This window comes from Pistacia vera, unplaced genomic scaffold (genome assembly GCF_008641045.1).
Source record: "Pistacia vera cultivar Batoury unplaced genomic scaffold, PisVer_v2 Contig179, whole genome shotgun sequence".
Lineage (NCBI taxonomy): Eukaryota > Viridiplantae > Streptophyta > Magnoliopsida > Sapindales > Anacardiaceae > Pistacia > Pistacia vera.
Window position 1 is genome coordinate 1,136,151 of NW_022195887.1, and position 9,684 is coordinate 1,145,834.

Below are 9,684 nucleotides of genomic sequence, written 5' to 3' on the forward strand. Positions count from 1 at the left end.
GACGGATTCAATCTTCTCTGTGGTTAGACAGTAGGCTTGTAACTTTCCTCCATTAAGATCTTGTGCGTGCAGATTGAAGGACTAATACCTTTGATATCCATAATTGTCCATCTAATGGCCTTCTTGTATTTTTTCAAAATGCACAGCAACTTTTCTTCCTCTACAACACTCAAAGAAGCATTAATAATGACTGGAAAAAAATTTACCCTCTTCAAAAAATGCATACTTTAAATGAGATGGTAGTTGCTTGAGCTCAAGTGTAGGCGCCTTCATGATTAGCAAAGTTGACTGAGACTCCACAGCTCCAATTTCTCTGATCAATTAGCCTCGGGACGACCTAAGGGTGGTAAAGCTCTTAAGTATCTTAGACACTCCCTTATCTCTTCACTATCAACTTCATCCTCCTAGTCTCTAGAATTCATCAAAAAATTCTCTAAAGGCAGAATTGGGTAGTTCTCTTCAAAAAATTTCTCCACTATGGTGTCGAGAACATCAATCTTAAAACATAAATCTAATTCAGATGGACGCTTCATAGACTTGAAAACATCAAATTCTACTTGCTCATCTTCTACCCTTAAGGTCAACTTCCCTTGGTGGACATTTATCAATGTTCTACCTGTGGCCAAAAAAGGTCGTCCTAAAATTAAAGGTATTTCCCTATCTTCCTCCATGTCTAGCACTATGAAATCTACTGGGAAATTCATTTTGTCTACCTTAATTAGGACGTCTTCGACTACCCTCCTAGGATATGCGATCGATCGATCAGCTAATTGGAGAGACACGGTGGTTGGCTTCACTTCTCCCAATCCAAGCTTCATATAAATGGAAAACGGCATTAAGTTACTATTAGCCCTTAAATCGCATAACACTTTATCAAAATAACAACTACCAATAATACAAGGGATAGTAAAACTCCCTAGATCTCGTAGTTTAGGTGGTAGTTTCTTTTGAATCAGTGCGCTGCATTCCTCTGTCAGTATGACTTTCTCGTGTTCCTTGAATTTCCTCTTGTGCATGAGGATCTTCTTCAAAAATTTTGCATACTTCGGCATCTGTTCAAGCATATCAACAAAAGGAATATTAATATGTAAACTTCAAAACATGTCAATGAACTTACTGAATTGCTTGTCGAGCTTCTGATTCTTCAACCGTTGTGGGTATGGCAGGGTTGCCTGGCTCGACGGGAGTTTCTGCTCAAATGTGCGCTCGCCACGGCCACCAGGTTCATCCCCGCGACGATCGTCTAATACGCCTGATGAATTTGGAACAAATGTGCGCTCGCCGCGGTGAAAAGTTTCATCGCCGCGACGATCGTCCTTCCTTCTGACGGAATTCTCTTCCTTCTCACATTCATCGTAGCCACCATTTTCATCGTCGCAGCAATTATCTTTCTGCTCATCCTTCAGGTTTTGTTCTATCCTCTGTTTTTCACCCTCCAAATTTTCCAAACTTCTTCCACTCCTCAAGGTGATTGCATGTGTCTGTTCCTTGGGATTTTTCTCTGTATCACTCGGTAAAACCCCTTGACCTCTTCCCGCTAATATGTTGTGAATCTGCCCAATCTGAGTCTCAAGGTTCCTAATGGATGCAGATTGATTTTGAACCAGGACGTCGGTCTTCTCAAACCTCTTGCTTGTCTCCTCAATGAACTTGGTCAATGCATTTTCCAAATTTGATTTTTGTTGTTGATGTTGAAAGGCAGGAGCTTGTTTTTGCTCATTGTTGTTGCTCCGTGAAAAATTTGGGTGTTTCCTCCATGCTGGATTATAAGTATTAGAATACGGATTCCTTGGCCCTCTTTGGAAATTGTTGACGTAGTTGGCTTGTTCATGCTGAGCAAACTGATTTCCCTCTTGGCAATCGTTCGATGCATGATTTCCTGCACAAAGGTCACATGTTAGAGAAGAAGATTCAATTGCATTAATTTTCAACACATTACCTAATTGCTTCTTGATGTTCGTAAGTTGAGCAGCTAATGCAGTTTAACTGTCAACTTCGTGCACTCCCATTGATCTCCTTGTTGAATTTCTTTCTGGAGTCCTCATATAGTTGTTGTTCGCCATCACCTCGATCAAATTGTATGCTTCTTCTGGCGTTTTGGTGTTCAAGGCTCCCCCACTTGCAGCATCAATCATGGCTTGAATGGTTGGTAGCAGACCTTGGTAAAACGTTTGCACTTGTGACTAGATTGGTATACCATGGTGTGGGCACCTCCATAAGAGATCTTTAAACCTTTCCCATGCTTCATACAATGACTCTGAATCTTGTTGGTAAAAGTTGGTAATCTCACTCCTCAGTTTGGCTGACTTGGCAGGTGGAAAGTACTTAGTGAGGAACGCTTGAGCCAACTCATTCCATGTCGTGATGCTCCCAAATGGCAATGAAATCAACTAAGCCTTAGCTTTATCCCGTGGAGAGAATGGGAAAAGCATTAGTCTGATTGCATCCTCAGATACCGTATTATGCTTGAATGTGTCGCACAACTTGAGGAAATTTGCGATATGCAGGTTGGGATCATCATTTGGTAACCCAGCGAATTGGATTGACTGCTGAATCATTCCAATAATTGCTGGCTTAATCTCAAAATTGTTCGCTTGAACGGGTGGTCTCCTAATACTTGAATAACAACCATCAATAGTAGGACTAGAATAGTCCTTCAATGCTCTCTAAACCACTACTGCTCCACCCATTGCATTTCCTCCTAAATTATCCTCATTCTCATTCTCTTGATTTTGCATATTAGGATTGACAACTCCTGTGTTCGCCATTGACCTTTCAGAAATAGCTTGCCTCTTTTCTTTTCTCAACTATTTCGCGGTTCTCTCGATCTCAAAATCTAGTGGATTAAGATGACCACGACCTCTGGAACGTAAACTCTCCAGATTCTAGCTGAAAACCACAAATAAAACAAACAAAAATAAAAATTAATCAGTAAATAGAAATAAAACAAATCAAATTAGCAACTAAATATTTCGTATTGATATTGGTAAAACAAAATAGTTCCCCGGCAACAGTGCCAAAAACTTGACAGGCTATTTGCAAGTGTACGAAATCGTGCAAGTAATAAAGCTCGAGTAAACGAGTGTCGAATCCCAAGGGAACTACCTACCAAGTACCAAACTAGTCTTGTAATGACTACTTTATACTAGGGTACGCATAGAAAAATATTAAGTAGAAGACATGAATATTAGCAAAAGTAAATGGGCCCAAAAATTTTCTTTTATTACATATAAGCATTCTTTATACAAATAAACTATCATTTACAAAATGATATTAAAACAGCAGACAGTGTAGCTATTGCTCCTCACTTGTCGACGCCCGTCCAACCGCGTTCTTGCCTCGATCCTGCAACCACAAAGAAAACAACGGGGTGAGCACAAAATAATTCTCAGTAAGTAAATCCTCTACTCGATTGTCCCCGTAACTTCTTTCTCTTAATTCTTTCCTTACACTCTTTCTCATCTCATTTATTTTCTCTTTCACACAGCTCTCTTAACTTCTGTTATATGTCACGACCTCATCTTACTGGAGGCACGACCGGGTGGAGTTCACACAGCACCAACCCACTCTTCATGACTTTCGGGTGGCGATCACAAAGCATCAACCCGTTTTTCATAACTATCGGGTGGAGATCACAAAGCACCAACCCGTTTTTTATAACTATCGGGTGGAGATCACAAAGCACCAACCCATTTTCATAACTATCGAGTGGAGATCACAAAGCACCAACCCGTTCTTAGTGCTTTCTCATTCTCTCTACTCTTAGAGTAGTTCATTCACACAATTCTCTACTCTTTCTCAAACTACTTCTCAAATACACAATTAATGCATATGGATGGTTCATGTTCATTAATGCACTTAAGAAATGCCAATATGCAATGTTGCAAAAATTAAGTTTCACAACTCATGCTCATACTTCTCTTAGGCATTTCATCAAACAACTAGTGTGTATACCTACACTCCACTTTATTTATAAGTCTATCCCTCTCTTGAACCATCCAAAATGGGAGAAAACTCCTTCGCCAAGCTATAATCCCTGCTATAACTTAACACTTCCAAAAAGATTTCTCAATCTCCTCCAATTTCATCACAAACTACATTCCCCTCACACATCACACTTCTCAATTGAAGTGTATTTAACAACCACAAAATACTACTCATCTCAACACAAGTTCTCAATAACATAACATATATCATGCATAAATAAATCTCTACTCAAAGGATTTCTCAAATATCAACTTGGATTGAGATTTACTTACCTTGTGATGGTGTGATTCCACTAACACTTCTCTTTTCCTTTGGTAGATGTCTTTTCTCTACACCTTTAAACAATAACACATTAAGACCTCAACACCTTTATAGGTAAATTTCACATCTAGAGCAAGGATTCTTACCTTAGGATGCCTTAGATCAATTCTCTACCAAGATCCAACTAAAGACCCCCAAAAATCCTTGAAAGCTTGAAGGAAGAATTGAGAGGAAACGGAGAATGGAAGAGGCGATGGAAGAAGAGTGAATGAAGGGTTTACTAAACTTAACCCCTTTTTAGCTCAAATTATCTTCATTCATTCTCATTTTACCCTTACTCTTTCTTAGGAATTTCACTTTTGCCCTTTGAATTCTTTCCAAATGCACCCCCATTTAAACTATTTTCCATGTAATTTCCTTGCATTTCACTCCCCACTTTTCCTGCTAATTAGGGGCAGAATGGTCATTGTGCCCCAAAGGAAGAATTCTCTAGAAACTCAATACACATTTTGTTAAGCCTTTCACCGTGGCGAAGAATCTTTCTTCACCCCGACGAAAACTTACAGAACCTACACCGTAGGTTGCAAGACTTCATCGCTGCGATGAAGCTTCTTCTTTGCCCTGGCGAAGTCTGTAACATAAAAATTTGCCAAGTCTTTACAAATATCAGGGCAACCACTCAACCAACTCACAATATCCATTCAACCAAGGACCAACCAAACAATAGTAACAATCTAACAACTCAATTAAGAGCAAAAACAATAAAGATTCAAGCAATGCAACGTAAATTAGCTACATACCTCAAGTGAGGCGTTACAAGTCTATTCTATTGATATTTGATAAAACAAAACTTTAAGAATGATTTTAATGAAATAAAATAAAAAAACTAAAAACTAAATACTAAATAAAGGCAGAATTTGTAAACACTTTGAAGTAAAAATCAATATGACTAAACCTATGGCATAGATTTTACACCAATTTAATCCTATGCATCGTCATTTGTTGTTAACCTAATCAAGCATATTCTAAAAGCCAAATCCCCTATTATTCCACTAACTCTCTCTCGAGCAATTAGCAAATTAACCCTTAAGCAACAACCTGAGATATCTCTAAATTGGATTTAAGAGCTAAGAGATCATCAAGCTCTATGGAATTTACCGGAGCCTCACAGATCGCGGTAACCTATCTCTAGCGTTCACTCAATCTATGATTTTATTGCCTAAGACAAATCAGGTTTCATCTCTCGATCTCAACCTAACCCATGATATCATTCAACTCTTGAGCCCTTGAGAATTGAAAGCATTATGCACAATAATAAAACTTAGAATTAAAAGCTCAATAAGAATTAACAACAATCCAAGTCAACACATATTCATAAATTGGGCTACATCTTAGCCCTAGAAAAGAGAATTAGTTCATAATGAAAATAAAAAAATCCATCATTCTATTCAATGACATCAGTTCAAGAAAGAAAAAGATAAAAACTTCTCTAATCGGTGAACGAGAGCTCTCAGGATCCCGATCTCCAATTTGATAGCCATCCTCTTCTTGCTCCAAAAGTCCCCTTTAATTTCTTAAAAACTCTCTTTTATATCCCTGGGGTTCTTGGTCGTGCTTAGGAAAAATATTAGAAAACTTAGCCCATTCAGATTCGGATTAGGGTAATGAATTAACACAAACCCGTGACCCATCACCGCGGCGGTAAGAATGGTCGCCGCAGTGATCGTTCATTCTGTCCAAAGTGTCTGTAAACTTCAGAATTAGATGAAGTCATCAACACAAACATTGTAGCTCTCTGAATAATCTTTCCAACGCCCCTAGAATCGTCAAATTCTGACTTCTACAGCTCAAGTTATGATAGAAACATCAAGGCATACGCATGATGAAGAATTTCCAGATTTTCTGTAACATCTTCGACGTACCACAACTCCCTCATTTCGACCCTGATTCTTTTGCCATTTGTTTCTACGCATCGTGAATCCTATCGACATCATTCTTTTCCCTTTAACAACCTGTTTGAGCCTGAAAACACTCAACATGCACCCGTGATCCCATAAATGGTATTTATGAAAGAAATAATCTAAATTCCACACTTTAAACACATTTTTCCATAAATAAACCAATTAAATCACTAACAAAATATAAACATTCAAGCTCTTATCAGTTGTCACTACCTCTTTTTCTTTTTGTAAGTTAACAAGGATTGGCTGATTGTGATCTCACCTCCCAAAACAGAATAAAAAATAAAGGTTAGATGTGCAAGTACATGTTTCCTTTAGAATCATTATCATCGATAAATATAAATAGTATAATGAAACAGCAATAGAATATATAAATTCTCAACTTCAGCAAAAACCTTGTTTTGTAGATGGGTTTCAAAGTTAAATCTACAGAACCAAGAGACAATCCCTCATTGTCCTTTATTCATTATTTTTTTTCCATCACGCTAGAGATTGCTTGCTACTCAAAATTTCACATAACCTCTATTGCTACTTCTGCCTTAGGCCTGGTTAAGAAAATGAAAGCATCTTCTAGAAAATATAAAATTCGCCTACACATTTGGTGTAATTTTTTATACTTGCCTCTCCTTTAGCTTAAAAATGGAGTTGCGATTTACTAATGCAAGTAATATTTCCTAGCTTTGGGGAGAGGTATCTGTCTTCTGTGCTATTTGAATCAGCGAGAAAGGAGGCAGAAAACATGGTATTCGAGCCCTGATTTGCTATTGTTGCCAATTGGTGTATTAGTAGAGGAGAAAACATATTTTAAGAATAACAGTGATGGTGGTTTTAATTTAGCATTTTTGGTGGTTTTTGTGCGAACAGAGGGGAATTTGAGTGAAGATTGCGAAAAAGGCGTTGTCCCCTCACCCCCACCCGCTCACTAGTGAGTAGGACCCCCGAATGCATTTGTATAGGGACTTCAAGCCCATATAATGTATGAACCATATCCAACAATTGATAGATGATGAGTTATAAACATATGAAGTGTTACTTATCAAAATTATATTCATAACATTTTCACAAGAAATGCTACCATAGATACATATTATTAACATATTTCCAAAAAGTGTTATTGCAAGCCATTTTTTTTTTTTTTTTTTGTAGTGGGTGAAGCAAAGAGCAAAATAAAGAGAAAGAGGAAAACGATGGCCCATTAGACCATGTCGAGATCCTCAAAGATACTCGTCATGCCTTCCTGCCATTTTCAACTGATCCTCATTCGCCACCTGCACTTAATTTTAAATTTTTTATCTTGGGTTTCAATCAATTTCAAAGCAGTAGGTCGAGATTCACCAAAAAGCAAGTCTGGGTTTTGTTTCTAATGAAATAGGAAAGGAATTTGGTGTTTTTACATTTACCTAGAACTAATAATATTTCCCTCCTAATTAGTTTTCCAAATTTCGTCCCTAAAAATGCATTTTTCACAATTGAGGACAAAATTATATTTTGTCCCTAATAAGTTTCCAAACTTTGTACAATTAGAGATAAAAAATTTCGTCCCAGAAAAAACAAATGTTTACCTACAAAAATTTTGGTCCAAAAATAATTAATTTCGTCCCCAAATGATTTCCCTCCATAATCCACATTATTTCATCCTTCCCTCCAAATGGCATTGTTGCGGGAATGGAAATTGAGTGCTAAACATTTTTTGACGAAATTATATTTTCGTCCCCTAAAATGACAATTCTAGGATGAAACTAAATTTATCCCTAAATTTAAAATTTGTTGTAATGTTTCCAAATTTTGTCTCTAAAAATGCATTTTTCACAGTCTAGGACAAAATCATATTTCATCCCTAATAAGTTTTCTAAATTTTGTACAATTAGAGACAAAAAAATTTCATCCAAGAAAAAAAGGTTTTTGCGTACAAAATTTTTCATGGAAAAATAATAAATTTCGTCCCCAAAAATATATTTTTACAATCGAGGACAAAATCATATTTCGTCCCTAATAAGTTTTCCAAATTAGAGACAAAAACTTTCGTCCCAGAAAAAGAAGGTTTTTAGCTACAAAAAATAATAAATTTTGTCCTAAAATGATTTCCCTCCATATTATTTCATTCTCCCTCCATGTTGAGGGTGAAATCAATTGTTGGTACGGGGTGGAAATTAAGTGCTAAGCATTTTGTGATGAAATTACAATTTTGTCCCCTAAAATGACCATTCTGGGACGAAACTGAATTCATCCTTAGATTAAAAATTTGTTTTAGTGGCCTGAGCCCCCACTAGACTTTACATGGCTCTGTCCCTGGGTGTTGACAGTGGATAAGTGGCAATTGGTCGAAGGATGGGATTTGTGCGTCAATGGCTATGAGCTAAGGATGATTAGTGCCTTTCAAATATCTAAGCAAGAAGAGAAGTTTGAAGAGAAAATAGAAATCTCAAATCAGAAAAATATTTTTTACCAATTAGTCAGTTTTTACCAATAAAAAACTTTCATAATATTTTTTTTTTTTTTTTTTGGTTGGCCTGCCATAATTTCAAAGGTGATGCTAAATGTACCTCACTTATTTATTAAACAGCCTATTTTAAATATAATTAATACTGTCATTAAAAAATTGAAGAGCAATTAATAACAAGGAGATGCCAATCTTTGCGAATTTGTAGGGAAATAAGATACTGACTTAGAATAGAAAAGAGATAAACTAGAGAGGCCAGATTACCAGATCAACTCCACAAGTGATTTATAGTTATACACTTGCAAACATGTATATCTTGACTCAGATCACTTCCTTACTCCCATAAAAAAAAAATTATTCTTTTTAATTATTTCTAGGTTCATTTACGTTGTTACAAAACTTGATCAAGATCGCATAAGCTATATATCGATAATTTTTGCAGGCAAATACCCTCTCATATATTTGTTTCCTAACTTTATTTAATCTTGCGTTGTGAAAGTTTTCTTGATTTCTTCTTATTGATCATCTCAATTCGATTGGCAGATGGAAAATGCCAAAACAAAAATTGAAGAAATTGAAAGAATTGATCATGCAATGATTGACATGGAAAGCCCACACTTCCACTTAGCAACTTCTATGAGGAATGAAATTGAAAGAATTTATCCGCTATTTGATAGATGCACTATTCATAGAGTTTTAGAGAATCTACGTCGATTAGATGAAAAGGCCTACACGCCTCGAGTCATCTCCATTGGTCCAATTCATCATGGTAGACAAGAGTTAAATGAAATGGGGAAGTACAAAAGAAGGTACCTACAAGATTTTCTTCAACGAACCGAGGTAAGTTTAGAGGATTTTATAAAACTTACAAGGAAAAGGAAGAAACGGTGCGTAATTGTTATTCAGAATGCATTGAACTTAATAGTGATGACTTTGTGAAGTTGATTTAGTGGATGGCACCTTTGTTATTGAGGTATTATTGAGGAACACTATGGAGGAGTTTCTTATTTCTGATCAAGTATTCAGTAATCCATA

At 36.6% G+C, this 9,684-nt stretch overlaps 1 non-coding gene across 1 annotated transcript; it reads left to right on the top strand.

Annotated features, from left to right (window-relative positions):
* Positions 1–2,193: 2,193 nt before the first annotated feature.
* Positions 2,194–2,300, top strand: LOC116126411. Its single transcript, XR_004127478.1, has one exon. It is a non-coding gene; the product is annotated as a small nucleolar RNA R71 (small nucleolar RNA).
* The last annotated feature ends 7,384 nt before the right edge of the window (positions 2,301–9,684 follow it).